This window comes from Cherax quadricarinatus, chromosome 30, assembly GCF_038502225.1.
Source record: "Cherax quadricarinatus isolate ZL_2023a chromosome 30, ASM3850222v1, whole genome shotgun sequence".
NCBI classification, from domain to species: Eukaryota; Metazoa; Arthropoda; class Malacostraca; order Decapoda; family Parastacidae; genus Cherax; species Cherax quadricarinatus.
This window is the reverse complement of record NC_091321.1, coordinates 211662-226846: the sequence shown is the minus strand read 5'-3', so window position 1 is coordinate 226846 and position 15185 is coordinate 211662. Positions and strand designations below refer to the sequence as shown.

The following is a 15185-nucleotide window of genomic DNA, read 5'->3' as shown; positions in this document are numbered from 1 at the left end:
GTGAAATTGCCGACCTAGAAAATGTACAGAGAACTTTCACGGCGCGCATAACGGAGATAAAACACCTCAATTACTGGGAGCGCTTGAGGTTTCTAAACCTGTATTCCCTGGAACGCAGGAGGGAGAGATACATGATTATATACACCTGGAAAATCCTAGAGGGACTAGTACCGAACTTGCACACGAAAATCACTCACTACGAAAGCAAAAGACTTGGCAGACGATGCACCATCCCCCCAATGAAAAGCAGGGGTGTCACTAGCACGTTAAGAGACCATACAATAAGTGTCAGGGGCCCGAGACTGTTCAACTGCCTCCCAGCACACATAAGGGGGATTACCAACAGACCCCTGGCAGTCTTCAAGCTGGCACTGGACAAGCACCTAAAGTCAGTTCCTGATCAGCCGGGCTGTGGCTCGTACGTTGGTTTGCGTGCAGCCAGCAGCAACAGCCTGGTTGATCAGGCGCTGATCCACCAGGAGGCCTGGTCACAGACTGGGCCGCGGGGGCGTTGACCCCCGAAACTCTCTCCAGGTAAACTCCAGGTATAGTGCCTAATAGGTGTTTAATGTGTCGATATGAGTCAAAAATGTATTTGACAATAGGGTAGAACCAAGAGTTCCCTTTGCGCATGCGCGGATGTGCAGGGGGTATAGGGGGACTCGGGCCATGGGGGAGGCGGGAGTGTTTTGAATGTGGTGAGGAGGCTGGGAAAGCATGGAACCACGAAATTGGCATTCACGGCGGCCTAAGGATTAATATAGGCCTCATTTCATAATAGGAAGTGTCGTAACTGTTCCTGGTGGAGAGTGAGGGAACGTGATTTACGGGACCACCGTAATAAAGTGGTAAAATGAGTGAATAAGGGTAGGACCGGGTGACTGGCGCGTCACTATGGACTGTGTCCTGGGGAAAATTACCCTTGGTTTAATCATCACTCATCGGTCTCAGATCTTAATGGAGTGATCTCTAATGTGTATAATAATTATGAGAGGTTAAATCGTCTTGTGAATGGTAATGTAATCAGTGATAATAACATTGAGTTAAGAGAATGCGGGATGTGAAATAGATCGCCCTGCTCCGAGTGAATGTGTGATTCGTACCGAGGATAATGAAGTTTTATGGAATCACGACTTCTAAACCGGGACAAACCAACGGATACCTCGTCCTGCTGGAATGAGAACCGTGTCGGTGTAGCAGGACATCGAAATGAGATGGTGAATGGAGGAAATAAGGAGTATCAATCACCCACAGTTAAGTAACCCTTCTAGTTATAACAGACTGATGCTGGCCAGTTAGGTTATGTTGTAATTGGATAGGTTATGAGTGATCCAGCTACATCAAGTGACCACCAGAGAACATCTGGTAAGTGGTGGGATTATGTACAAATGTTTTTCCTTGATGGATGTATCCAGGTGTATCCTAACCCCCCTTCATTCAGCTAAACTAATATAATCTATACAGTCCACAATTAATTAGTAGCACCGTACTTGTGGGTGCTATCCAATCCATACTGGTCTCGGATAGATATGGATAAGATTGTGAGGTCGAAGGAACCACTTGCCGCGACCAGGGGTGGTTAAGTTTTCTCACATGTCTACACGGGGTGACTACGGTAAACAATATGGTTGTCTCCCAATGAGATTACTGGTATGTATATAATGTTGAGGTACATACAGGTAAGCACCCTAGAAAATTTTCCATAGATTTATTGGCTATAATATATCCTGCCTAAGGAAAATTTATCCCGTTATGCGAGGCTAAAACTTTGGCTGTGTAGTTTTAAAAATAGGTTAGACAAAAGAGTGGTCGAGAGTTGGACTTGCCTAACATGGGCCAATAGACCTGCTTCAGTGCTCCTTTCTTTATTATTTTTTTTTATTATTATCACACCGGCCGATTCCCACCAAGGCAGGGTGGCCCGAAAAAGAAAAACTTTCACCATCATTCACTCCATCACTGTCTTGCCAGAAGGGTGCTTTACACTACAGTTTTTAAACTGCAACATTAACACCCCTCCTTCAGAGTGCAGGCACTGTACTTCCCATCTCCAGGACTCAAGTCCGGCCTGCCGGTTTCCCTGAATCCCTTCATAAATGTTACTTTGCTCACACTCCAACAGCACGTCAAGTATTAAAAACCATTTGTCTCCATTCACTCCTATCAAACACGCTCACGCATGCCTGCTGGAAGTCCAAGCCCCTCGCACACAAAACCTCCTTTACCCCCTCCCTCCAACCCTTCCTAGGCCGACCCCTACCCCGCCTTCCTTCCACTACAGACTGATACACTCTTGAAGTCATTCTGTTTCGCTCCATTCTCTCTACATGTCCGAACCACCTCAACAACCCTTCCTCAGCCCTCTGGACAACAGTTTTGGTAATCCCGCACCTCCTCCTAACTTCCAAACTACGAATTCTCTGCATTATATTCACACCACACATTGCCCTCAGACATGACATCTCCACTGCCTCCAGCCTTCTCCTCGCTGCAACATTCATCACCCACGCTTCACACCCATATAAGAGCGTTGGTAAAACTATACTCTCATACATTCCCCTCTTTGCCTCCAAGGACAAAGTTCTTTGTCTCCACAGACTCCTAAGTGCACCACTCACTCTTTTTCCCTCATCAATTCTATGATTCACCTCATCTTTCATAGACCCATCCGCTGACACGTCCACTCCCAAATATCTGAATACGTTCACCTCCATACTCTCTCCCTCCAATCTGATATTCAATCTTTCATCACCTAATCTTTTTGTTATCCTCATAACCTTACTCTTTCCTGTATTCACCTTTAATTTTCTTCTTTTGCACACCCTACCAAATTCATCCACCAATCTCTGCAACTTCTCTTCAGAATCTCCCAAGAGCACAGTGTCATCAGCAAAGAGCAGCTGTGACAACTCCCACTTTGTGTGTGATTCTTTATCTTTTAACTCCACGCCTCTTGCCAAGACCCTCGCATTTACTTCTCTTACAACCCCATCTATAAATATATTAAACAACCACGGTGACATCACACATCCTTGTCTAAGGCCTACTTTTACTGGGAAAAGTAGGCACCCCAAACTTACCTACCACACCCTCTCTAAAAGTTACTCCTACTTTAGCATTCAAGTCCCCTACCACAATTACTCTCTCACTTGGTTCAAAGGCTCCTATACATTCACTTAACATCTCCCAAAATCTCTCTCTCTCCTCTGCATTCCTCTCTTCTCCAGGTGCATACACGCTTATTATGACCCACTTCTCGCATCCAACCTTTACTTTAATCCACATAATTCTTGAATTTACACATTCATATTCTCTTTTCTCCTTCCATAACTGATCATTTAACATTACTGCTACCCCTTCCTTTGCTCTAACTCTCTCAGATACTCCAGATTTAATCCCATTTATTTCCCCCCACTGAAACTCTCCTACCCCCTTCAGCTTTGTTTCGCTTAGGGCCAGGACATCCAACTTCTTTTCATTCATAACATCAGCAATCATCTGTTTCTTGTCATCCGCACTACATCCACGCACATTTAAGCAACCCAGTTTTATAAAGTTTTTCTTCTTCTCTTTTTTAGTAATTGTATACAGGAGAAGGGGTTACTAGCCCATTGCTCCCGGCATTTTAGTCGCCTCATACGACACGCATGGCTTACGGAGGAAAGATTCTTTTCCACTTCCCCATGGACAATAGAAGAAATAAAAAAGAACAAGAGCTATTTAGAAAAAGGAGAAAAACCTAGATGTATGTATATATATATATGCATGTGCGTGTCTGTGAAGTGTGACCAAAGTGTAAGTAGGAGTAGCAAGATATCCCTGTTATCTTAGCGTGTTTATGTTTTAATAATGGATATGCCTGATTTAATAGGCTTTCCTTACACCCGACATCAAGACCTCTGCCATTACCCTCACCACACTAAACTATATCAGGATAATTATTAACCCGGTAGATTAACACAGAATTACACAATTATGTCAGGAAGAGATTTATGACTTTTTTTTTAGGGTATTTATACTCCCTCAGGATACGATCCCTACCAGTAGGCCTGCTGCAGTGTTCCTCCTTTATGTGAACAGTGTCAATGGATATACGGGAACATGCCCACTTGTGCCCGGGATCGAATCTCGGTTCTTCAGTTGACGCCACTACCAACTGAGCCATGACTCAAGAAATCGTAATGACACGATTGCAAACAAAGCATACCCCCGGCCGGGATTGAACCCGCGACGGGCTGGAGTTTTGAGACTATGACCGCGGGTTCAATCCCGGCCGGGGGTATGGTTTTTTCAACTGAGCCATGATATATCACTTCCACATGACTTTTCTACAATCTTGCAGGATGGGTATAGACTACATAATAAATAACTAAAACTTCCTAAAATATAATCAGTTTTCAATTCTAGGGTTTGCAACCCATTTCTCCAATTTTTATTTCCATCCCATTTTAGGTAACCTATAGAATATATTCCTCAATATTTCCTGGCCATAGATTTCATCTCCGGTCGTGAGATAAGTTAATACTTCCCACTAAGTTACTTTTGATATCGATTGCTTACAATCTTTCCTATACTCTCCCCACCACCTTCCCCTTTTAATACAATTACTGTCTGCATCAATAACCAAACTTTAGTGGACTTATAACCTGGAAATACCTTATAAGTGGGCCCTGCCCACCTCAACGACGTCTCCATATAACATTAAATGTTACTAGTGTGGTTGTCTCCACCCCTCAGACTGGTCAAGGTTGCTGTGTTGATCAATGTTGCAGTACACAGCCAGGCACAGCAATCCTCAGTTACCACACCTGAAACAAATTATTATTATTATTATAATCAAAAAGAAGCGCTAAGCCACAAGGACTATACAGACGTGAAACAAAACATTCACATTATAACTATGAACATTACACACATTTACAGGCAAACATTACCATGTAATATAAATTAGTAGCATTACTGCCGGACTGTTATACCCATTAATGTTTAACATTGTAGGTAAACCTATCTTTTTCTTCAGTAAATATTTCTTTCACCTGATGACTAACAATTTGTTTACATGGAAGTTTATCTGGATCACAAGGTGCAAGTTCCTTGGATGAAGAGACTATCACTGTTATTTTTCAACATTGAAAAAAAAATAGCCCAGAACTAGATACAAAATTGTGAGTTATGTAACGCCTAGTGTGAGAGTTATTGTTTGATCAGAGGAAGAGAAGTAGCTCCAGTCCCTCGCATCAAAACCCCTCCACTAAGGTCAATCATCCCCGCCCCCTCTAAGACCAAAGAAAATTAAATTAAGACTTATTAAAATATTAATAAATTGGTGACCAAACTGGTGGTGGGGACCAGGAGCTGCAGCTCAACTCTGCTGTTGTACTGACAAATACGTCACCAAACAATACTTACTTCATTTACGTGTATTAAAAGGAAGAGGAAGCGGTAAAGCCGGCCGGGGGGGGGGGGTGGCAAGAGGAGGAGCAACACATCCCATCTCTATGACTATTGAAGGTTAACTGACTTTTAGTGACATTGAGGTTGGTCACTGTCCTGACCTTCACTATAACACCATCACTGATAACCTGACTAACTCTGACTACCACCACTAGATAGCACTACTACACCCTCACTCTCGGTACTACTCTTAGTAGAGCGCTCAACCCGTGGGGGTCATGGACCACCTGGGAGGATAAGTTCACTCTCAGTGGAATAGATCACATTCCTTGGATCAAGAGACCCTCACCACCATCTTCAAGGAACCTCTCTCAAGGCCACCACTCTCACCACCAGAGGCGCTCAACTCCACTACTATTGTACCACTAGTACTCTACATGAGAGTATACCTGGAGAGGGTTTCAGGGGTCAACGTCTCCGCGGGCCGGTCTGTGATAAGGCCTCATGGTGGATCAGGGCCTGATCAACCAGGCTGTTACTGCTGGCAGCACGCAGAGGGAGATTATTGTACTACTAGTACTCTACATGAGAGGAGATTATTGTACCACTAGTACTCTACATGAGGGGAGATTATTGTACCACTAGTAATCTACATGAGGGGAGATTATTGTACCACTAGTACTCTACATGAGGGGAGATTATTATACCATTAGTACTCTACATGAAGGGCAGATTCTTCTTCTTCTTGTCGATTCGCCGGCATTCTCCCGGCCCGGGCCTTTTCCAAGCGGTGGCCCGGCCTTGGCTCCCTATCTAGGGAGTGTCTGAGACCCAAGTCTCCCATGGGAGGAGGCACAAGTACCCCCTCATCGTTGGGACCAACTGTCCCCAGGCCTAGTCACATTCCCCGCCCTCATGGGGCTCGTAGGGAGAAGCTAGGCCTCTCTGGACTGCCATCCCCACCCCAAGGGGTCTAATGGGAATGACAGTCTTGTGAGCTGCAAACTCTGGCTCAGGCACCTACCCTGCCCTAGAAGGGCTGGGCATGGTGTCGATGAGGGCAGATTATTTTACCACTTGTATTATACATGAAAGGAAGATTGTTTTACAAAAGTTGTGCTCTCTCCCCTTAGTACATACTATGATTGCTCTGGTTCCCAGCCTTGACAAAATTGGCAGCAAGATATTCCGGACACTGTGAGCAGTTTTATAAACTTGATTTAACTTCTGTTTACTCTGTTTTCAACATTCAACATATTCAACTGCTGTAATTCATCCTGGTCTACATGCTCTCCTGGATCCAGGTCCAGGATGAATCTTACCATTTTTGTTCTGGGTGATTTGTAGTCACTCTTCCATTTTTTTTTTTTTTTGTCAAGGCAGAGTACCATGAAGAGCAAGCGTAGTCCATATGACATTGTATAAGAGCAAGATATAGGGTCTTGCGAGCCAGGGACTAATTTAGACCTTGGAGGGCCTGGGGTACTTTAGGTTTGGGGGGCCCTCAAAATGGAAATTAAATTGAATTACAAATAAGAAATGAACTAAAATGAATGATAAGCAGAAGTTTTCGGAAAACAAAAATACGTTGGGTTTCGAAGAAGACGTCTGATTTTATTTTTCTCATTTTTATTGACTAAGAATAATTGACTATAATTTTCAGTTTGTATAATATTCCATCTACACTATATAATAATTACCAGTGTGCTTTTATTTATATCTTTGGTGTCACACTTTCGGTATCTATCTATATGGTGGCAGTTGACCAAAAGGACACGTGCTTTTCTCTGAAAGGAAACCACATGGTTGGGTCTGAATCACATGGTGGGGCTTCACTGTCCATGTTTAAACAAGTATCTGTAGAACTGTTCAACTGCCTCCCAGCATACATAAGGGGGATTACCAATAGACCCCTGGCTGTCTTCAAGCAGGCACTGGACAAGCACCTAAAGTCGATACCTGACCAGCCGGGCTGTGGCTCGTACGTTGGATTGCGTGCAGCCAGCAGTAACAGCCTGGTTGATCAGGCTCTGATCCACCATGAGGCCTGGTCACACCGGGCCGCGGGGGCGTTGACCCCCCGGAACTCTCTCTAGGTAAACTCCAGGTGGTGATTCATCACCTTTACTATCTTGATTTGGTATGTTTTTTATTTCCTGCAGATGTACTTGGGAATGCAGATGGGTCCTCAGAAGAAACATTATCTGGTAGTGGTACTGGTTCTTCATTAGTAGCTTCTATGTTTTCCACTACAGAAGCAGAGAAAAATTCTGTAAGGTATTTTGTCTACCAAGACCGCAGCATTTATTTTGCTTGATTCTTTGGAAATCTTTCTTTTCTGAGCTCCTGATAACTGAATTTTCCGTTGCATACTAGGTCTTCTAAAAAAAAAAAAAAAAATATTCAGATTTTTTGACATTTAATGACAATCACACACACACACACACACACACACACACACACATGTACAGTGTAACCTCAAATTTCAAATGTATCGCTTATTGAACTCTTCGAAAATAGAACCCTTTTTTCCAACCAACTTTGTCCCTATTATTAAACTCGCCCCTATTTTCGACCTGCCGGGTGCCGGACCTGTCCGGCAGCCCGCTCTGTCCACATACCCACGTAGGCGCTGTGAGCCAGTCTGGTTTTGTTGATGCTTGAGTGAACACTAACTTGCGCTCTCATTCAAACATTTTACGATAATTTCATTGTGTTTAGTGCTTGTTGGACTGTGAAATAAGCTACAATGGGCCCAAAAAACTTGCTAGTGGTACCCCAATATGGGCCTAACGTACACGGTGTACAGGGTCCTGAACGATTCCTTATTAAGATGTCGGAATGCTGTTCTGAGGTTTGCTAGGCGCCCATATGCTGCAGCCATTATTTGGTTGATGTGCGCTTCAGGAGATATGCCTGGTGTTATACTCACCCCAAGATCTTTTTCCTTGAGTGAGGTTTGTAGTCTCTGGCCCCCTAGACTGTACTCCGTCTGCGGTCTTCTTTGCCCTTCCCCAATCTTCATGACTTTGCACTTGGTGGGATTGAACTCCAGGAGCCAATTGCTGGACCAGGTCTGCAGCCTGTCCAGATCCCTTTGTAGTTCTGCCTGGTCTTCGATCGAGTGAATTCTTCTCATCAACTTCACGTCATCTGCAAACAGGGACACCTCAGAGTCTATTCCTTCCATCATGTCGTTCACAAATAACAGAAACAGCACTGGTCCTAGGACTGACCCCTGTGGGACCCCGCTGGTCACAGGTGCCCACTTTGACACCTCACCACGTACCATGACTCGCTGCTGTCTTCCTGACAAGTATTCCCTGATCCATTGTAGTGCCTTCCCTGTTATCCCTGCTTGGTCCTCCAGTTTTTGCACTAATCTCTTGTGTGGAACTGTGTCAAACGCCTTCTTGCAGTCCAAGAATATGCATGTGTGTGTGCGTGTGTACTCACCTAGTTGAGGTTGCGGGGGTCGAGTCCGAGCTCCTGCCGTGTGTGTGTATGTGTGTGTATGTGTGTTTGTGTGTGTATGTGTGTGTATGTGTGTTTGTGTGTGTGTGTGTATGCATGTGTAAGGTGTAATTGCAAAACAATGATATATCACAAACCTTTTTGAGCAATACACAGATCTAAAACACAGACACCACTGCCCCACACCACTTGCTAGCACTAAAAGTAGTCAATAAACACACACAGACACGTGTATAGCCCCAGGCCACCAATTGACTCATTGGTCATTGACCTTTACACTGACACTAACCAGAAATAGCCCTTATGAGGTCGACATAGCCAATCAAAGCCTTACACATAATAGCTACCTCCCACACAGACACGCACACACACACATGCGTGCACACCCTGGTCACCTCTGACCACATGATCTGGTCATTTACCTCTAAACTTACGCTTACCAAAAATAGTTAAGTCAAGACAAGTTATTCAAATGTAGAGGGGGTGGAGGGCACCCTTTCTTTCTATTTTCTGATGCCCCCCACACACTTTATTTGTTAATTGCTTTTATTAATTAAACCATTTTTTTTATTATTACATTTTGTTATAAAGGAAGTCCTTTGTCTGGGGGCCCCTCTGGCAAGGGGACCCAGGCAGTTGCCCCCCTTATAAATCTGGCCCTGCCCTTCAGTGCTTGCTTGGCCTTGGCCAAGTATTATACAGACAGTTATCAGGCCATGTGCTACACCACCCACTGAGCACTTTACATGGAGGTCCACTATCCACAAAATGAATTATGAATAAAAACCCAGGAACCAAGAGTCTGCACAGTGGTAATACAGGCACATTAAGATGCAGCTAACCACCATGCAGAGGAGTGATGAAACACCAGCCAACTGATTCAGCACTAAACCTCCTATTTTACCTCTAACTCTTCAGTTATGTTATTCATTGAGGAGCCATCACCACGGACTCATCTTCCAGGCATGCAGAAACAAGGAGTATACATGTATGAGTGCCCATGCATCATTATTACAATCAAGGGGAAGCGCTAAACCCGTAGGATTATACAGTGCATACGGGGAGGAATGGAAGGTATTCAGGCTCAATCCAGGGAACTGGAGCACATATCCAACTCCCTAGATCAAGAGCCCCTTGCCAGCATCAAGGAACCTCCCTTGGGGAGCCCATACATGATAAATGAACAGGGCTTCGGGGTTAATTATTGTACGTGCTTTCAGGATGTATAAATTACTAAATGTATAAATTACTAAATGTAAAAAGAAGAAAAGCTTTATAAGGTTTAATCTTTTTGAGTTCCCCTGCCTCTGTGGGAGACAACCTGTATGTTAAAAAAAAAAAAAATGCTTTCAGGAATATTGAAAAACTGAAAATAAATAAAATTTTATTTTAATGTTCTTTCAACAAATACAGCATAAAAACTGAAGTTAGGAATGGAATGTTTTAGCACTGGTTCAATAAATTATTATACAAGTACTATTATCCTCTCAAATATAAATTCACATATTAGATTTCCTAACTACCTTTGATTAGGCTTGCATGGCAAATTTACTCTGTATAATGATTCTGTTTTTATATATTACGCCTAAAAAAAGCAAGTTATCACTAATACATATTTTTGCATGTCAAGCCACCTTAACATTACTAAATGCCTGGTCAATATTAAACTACCAAAAGCATGAAGAAATACTTTACGGGTCATGGCTTTTATCACAAGCTATTTATTAGTCCTTCTGAGTCTTGGTTATTCAGCTGTAATGTTACCCACTTAGAGTTCAGTTTAATATGAAAGTTGCTGCTAATAATAATCGATACTCAATGTAGCAAGCTGTATGTTCCAGCATCAAGGAACAACACATGAAGGCTGGGACAACTTGCCAATGAATATACAGACTAACCATCAACCCCCTGAACATTATCCTTCGACTAACAGGCATTCAGGTCACCAACTATTACTGGGTACAGAGATCACAGGATGCAAGACACTTGCCAACGGTTTGACTATTCTATCTTATGTAATATTAATGATAGATACCATTATTTTTTTACCAATAGAAAAATACAAGAAGCCTGGTAATATTACTTAACAAACATAGAATATAGTAACTAAATTTCAGCAAGATGAGCTTTGTTTTACATATCTGATGGGAATCTAACTAACATTCCAACTAAACCAATAATTTACAGCAAATACATTCTACATACTAAAATTTTTATAATAAACATTTATAAAAATTCCACTAAAATCATATATTTCAGACTGCTTAATATCTTATCCAATCATTAATTAACTCTTTCAGTGGCTGTCATGTAGATCTGTTACTGATGCCAGAGTCCCTCAAATAGTTTTACGCAAAAATTCTAGTGGCTTCAAATTTGGTGCGAGAGACCTGATAAGCCTACATAGGAAAGAACAGGTTTGTGTGGTAGTGTGAACAGTATACAAAAAAATTGGAGCCTCTGCAGTCGCACTGTGAACTGAACGAGTTTTATTCCCCAGTGACAGCTCTAACAATGAGAATTATGGAACCATTGATGAGTTCTTTGGTTTCAAACATATAATGACCAAAAGTGACACTCAGAATGCTGGAAATATCGCTGCCAGATGATCACCGAATACCCTTTTGTTTGAAGTTTGGTGATCACTTCCTAACAACACTTCCTGCTACAGAAAAGAAGAAATAGGCTCAGAGGAGATGCTATGTCCGTGCACAAAAGGCCCCGCCAAAGCCGAGAGAGATACTTTATGTAAAGTGAGTAAACACCACTGTGTATAGAGTCATGTTTCAAGGACTTCCACAGCTCTGGGAACATGACCAGTGCTAGCATGTGTGTACATGAATGCTAGAACAATAGTAATGTGAAACATTTGTAACTGTGTGTGTGTGTGTTGTTGTGTAAACATGTTCTGTAAACAATTTACATATGACACTATTAGTGCAGATATTGTGTTGCATGCAACAGGTGGGTGGGTGTATATTGTGCATGATATGGGTCACATGGGCCACAAAAATTACTGGAAAAATGTAAAAAATTAGAAAATCTCAAAGAAAATATAAAAACAGAAAAATGTTAAGTGTGCAGCACTTTATCTTGGCAAATACTAACAGGAATTTTTTTGTTTTATTACCATCATAAAAATGTACTTGTTTAATTGATAAGAATTTTTTTTTTTTAATATGGACAATGAGAACAATTTTAATTTTTGGGCTTTGGGCAGTAAAAGGTGCACATACTATTTAAATTACTATAATAATAATATAATAAAATTAAGTGCCAAACCCGGAAATGTCATACAGTGCAACAGGTAGCAATGTGTGAAAGGATGAATATGAAAAAGCTGGCTGAGTCTAGTAAATGACCTTGGATGATTCTGTCAGGAAAAACTGTCACCATCAGGGGATTTAGAACCATCAGTGTACACTGCAATAACATGAGACTGATAATGGAAATGATTAAGAATGAGTGTTGTTAATGAAGGCAAGTGAACTTTCGCACTTGGAAATAAGGAAGAGTCAGCACGAATAATTGGGACTTTCTAAGGAGGGAGGGGAAAGTAAGATGCAGGGTGGACCTAGAAGGGAGGTAAATTAAGGGAAGCCAAGAGAGAATGAACATAGTGACGAAAAGGGCAGAGTAAATTAGGGTGACAAACAGAGAAGCCTTTCTAACGTCCTTTACCATTCCATATAGGGGGAATCATGAATTTCGTGAGAACAGACAAAAATAACAAAGACCATGGTCATTGTGCCAATCTTACTAAGATGATATGTTAATTCTTCATATAGGCTCACAATTGGAGGATGAACAGAAAATCTAGACACAAACATAACCCATTATGACAAATAGGGAAAGATGAAGTGTATAGGTGGTCATTGAAGCTTAGTTTAAATAAGATTAGGATGGAATGAAGGTGAAGAAGGGAGTGTATATCAGCTCCATCAAGAAAGGTGAGCTAGAGTTTTAAGGAGGCTCAAGCAGCTATGATAAGCAGTTTTCAAGGTTATAAGAGGCTTCCTGGAGAGTCAGCAATCAAACGGAAGGCTGAGAAATTTAGCTGTATCCTGTTCAGAGATATGGGAACTATACAGGTACTGAACTGTTTGAGGGAAAACAGGACATCTTCTGAAAGTAAACTGATGAGTTTTAATTAAGAACAGAAAATTTAAACTCATGAGAGGTGTCAAAGAGGGAAGCACAATCAATAGCTTGTGCAGCTGTAGTTTGTACAGTGCATGCCTGCACAAGCTACAGCAAAACTGTTGACCAAGAGATGACTAAATACTGGAAGGAAGAACAGAGGTAAGGTCTTAAATAGGAAGCAGAAAGAGGGTAGTGCTAAGAACACAGCCTTGAGGGACACCTTCAACCTGGGTGAAGTCAGGAAAATAGCAATTAACCTGGACAGAGAAGTGCCTCTCTGTGCCTTTCTGTTAAAGACTGTGCCTAGACCTAAGCAGATTTCAGTGGTACAGAGATGTTCCAGGATACATTTTTGCTATCTGTTAATATTTCTCTTATGTCAAAAAACTTTGATACCTAAAAACTTAGGATACCTAAAGTAAATTTCAATATGGTCCATTCCATCAAGTAATCACACTGAGCAATTATGGTATTGATTTGGTGGTTACTGATAAATTACATTTCATGTTTTTACATTTTTCTTGCTACTGAAAACAAACACTGTGTTCTCTTGTACAAAATCAAGTCATTTGAACAAACTTAAACCTGCACCTTAAATGATGATGTGTAACAACAGCATTTGCTTTAATCATTTCAGTGGCTCTTGAAAAGATTTTATCAGTTTAATGGGTGTTGAAAAAGGTTTGAAATAATGTTTTAATTTGAAACTTGTTAGGGAAACAATCTAAAAATATTTACAGAAGCATTCATAATTTGTTCAGTCAGTACTCTTCATGTAGGCCATGAGTTCAAAAGTAACAATTAATCACAGTGTACCAGTGAAAATATTTAAAACATAAAAACAGCTTTCTTTCAGATAACAAATGCATTTCAAATTTTAATCAGAAATTTAAGAAAAATGAACAAAATCACATATCAAATAATGAATACATGTGAATGTTTCCTTCTTTTTATGTTGCTCAGCCTTTGTGGGAAACAATTAGTGATCAGGAAAAAAAAGGAGTAATGTGAAAAACCCTCAATTACCTCTCAAGGAGTTAGAAATAACACCAAGAACAACTGAATTTGCAAGTATTACATTTTTTTTTTTTAACATTTCGGCAGTCTCCCACCAAGGCATACAATATTTGTCCATTATCAAAAGATATATTAATTAAATTTAAACATCACGTTAATCTATATTGCAAAGGGTATTAATCATAATAAATTCATCCTAAGGATATCATATTTTTATTACAAAATTTAAAATCAATGTGATTTCAAGAACTGTTACTGCAGTACATTTGGTTTTTGTTACCTTTGATTCTAACCTGATTATGTTCACCCTTACTTCAAATCTAAATTGAACATTTGTAAACTATTATTATTTTAAATATTTTATAAGTAAATTTATAATTTTTTTATAAATCTCCAACAAAATTATGTTACAATTATTTAGCGTAAGTAAATACATTTTGCCCAAGGTTGTTAAACAGCAACCGCCCAGCGAGGTACTACTATCCTGCCAAGTGAGTGTAAAATGGAAGCCTGCAATTGTTTTACATGATGGTAGGATTGTTGGTGTCTTTTCTCTGTCTCATAAACATGCAAGATTTCAGGTACGTCTTGCTACTTCTACTTACACTTAGGTCACACTACACATACATGTAGAAGCATATATGTACACACCCCTTTGGGTTTTCTTCTACATATTTTCTTTCTAGTTCTTGTTCTTGTTTATTTCCTCTTATCTCCATGGGGAAGTGGAAGAGAATTCTTCCTCCGTAAGCCATGCGTGTTGTAAGAGGCGACTAAAATGCCGGGAGCAAGGGGCCAGTAACCCCTTCTCCTGTATAGATTACTAAATTTACAAAGAGAAACTTTTGCTTTTCTTTTTGGGCCACCCTGCCTCGGTGGGATACGGCCAGTTTGTTGAAAAAAAAAAAGTACATGTACAAACATATATATACACACCCCTCTGAGTTTTCTTCTATCTTCTTATTAGTTCTTGTTCTTGTTTATTTCCGCTTATCTCCATGGGGAAGTGGAATAGAATTATTCCTCCATAAGCCATGCGTGTCGTAAGCGGCAACTGAAATGCCGGAAGCAAGGGGAGAGTAACCCTTTCTCCTGTATACATTACTAAAGTTATAAAGATAAACTTTTGTTTTTCTTTTTGGGCCACCCAGACTTGG

General features: G+C 41.0%; 1 long non-coding RNA gene across 1 annotated transcript in view; it reads right to left on the bottom strand.

Moving 5' to 3' along the window:
- The window catches only part of LOC128692581 (uncharacterized), a 47779-nt gene extending 42040 nt beyond the window's left edge, over nucleotides 1-5739 (bottom strand). Inside the window, exons 1-2 of the long non-coding RNA XR_008407605.2 lie at nucleotides 5410-5739; nucleotides 4657-4808 (exon numbers count right to left, since the gene is read on the bottom strand). This is a non-coding gene — a long non-coding RNA (uncharacterized lncRNA). The remainder of the gene's footprint in view (nucleotides 1-4656; nucleotides 4809-5409) is intronic.
- Nucleotides 5740-15185: the final 9446 nt, after the last annotated feature.